Consider the following 1700-nt stretch of genomic DNA (forward strand, 5'->3'; position numbering starts at 1 on the left):
CTTTTTTTTTAAACAGTTTCTGTATTCTTTAACACTGACATTCATATCTGCTGAACCCTAGCTCTAAGTTTCAGGTGCCACACTGATACCCAATGTTCCAGATACCAATCAGGTTATACACCAAGGGATCAACATCTCAAAGTTTGGAGATAGCCATTATGATTCAGGAATAGATTTCACTGCTGTAAGAGCTTACAATCTAGGGACATTACAATAATAATTTCCCTGTTAGACTGTACTCTAAGATTCAATTCTGAGTTTCCACATCATGGTTAGTCCATATTGGTGAGACATTATAGTGTTTGCCTTTGTTTCTGGCATACTTCACTCAAAGTGCTGTCTACCGGAGCCATTAACCTCCTTGCATGTCTCACAACTTCATTCCTTCTCATAGTTGCTCAATATTCCATTGCATGCATACACTGCGGTTCACCATTCTGTTCCTTAGTCAATGTACCTTTAGGCCACCTACACTCACTGCAAATCATGCATACTGCCTCCGTAAACACCAATGTGCAAATGTTCATTCATGTCTCTGCTCTTGGATCTTCCAACTTCATACCCCAAAATGAGCTTACAGGACCTTATGGCCTCCACATACTTACCTCCTTTTAGAACCACCAATGTATCCTCCAGCAAGTCTACATCATTCTGCCTTCTTATCAACAGTAAATAGGTACATCACTCTCTGCATGTTTTCTCCAGCATTTTACCCCATTTATATTTTTCCTATAATTTTGTAGAGATTACAATTATCCAGTGTACAAATATTTGTTCATGGTATCATCGTATAGTTGTACATATATCATCACAGTCAACACTTGAACATATTGATTACTATGAAATTCTTTTTATTTGCTGAATAAGAAAAAAGATATTAAAAGAAAAATAAAATGTCATACAATACAATACATTAGTAAGGACAGAAAACAACACCATTACAAAAAATCCCATATCCATCCTTTATATATCCCTTTCATACACATTTAACTTTGGTATATTGCCTTTGTTACATTGAATGGAAGCATATTACAATGTTACTGTTGACCATAAATTCCAGTTTGCTTTATGTTTTTTCCCAAATACCATCCCTTTTTCAAAACTCTGCATGGTTGACATTCATTTGTTCTCCCACATGTGAGAACATATTTATATTTGTACATTTAGTAACAGTCATTGGCCACTCCAATTTTTGCCAAGTTATACAGTCCCAGTCTTCATCCTCTCTTTACCTCTGGTGTCATACATTCCCCTATCCCATCTCCTTCAACTTTACTCACAGACATCTTTGTTCAGTGTACTTACAATGTTGTGCTACCATCACACAGTACTATGCTATCTATTTCTGGATCTATACAATGAATCCTGCTGAACATTCTGTAGTCCTTAAGCATCAAATTCCTGATCTCTACCCTCTTTCTATCTCCTGGTAACCTATGTTATCAGCTTTTAACTCTCAAACTTTGCTCATTAATGTTGGCTCAGATTAGTGAGACCATACAGTATTTGTCCTTTTGTTTCTGGCTAACTTCACTCAACATAATGTCCTCAAGGTTCATCCATATTATTTTATGTTCCATGTCTTTGTTCTGCCTTTCAGCTGCATTATATACCATCAGTTTTTTTCTCTACTCATCCATTGATGGACATTTGGGCTGCTTTCATCTCTTGACAATTGTGAATAATGCTGCAATTAACAT

Source organism: Choloepus didactylus, chromosome 16 (genome assembly GCF_015220235.1).
Source record: "Choloepus didactylus isolate mChoDid1 chromosome 16, mChoDid1.pri, whole genome shotgun sequence".
Classification (NCBI taxonomy): Eukaryota; Metazoa; Chordata; class Mammalia; order Pilosa; family Megalonychidae; genus Choloepus; species Choloepus didactylus.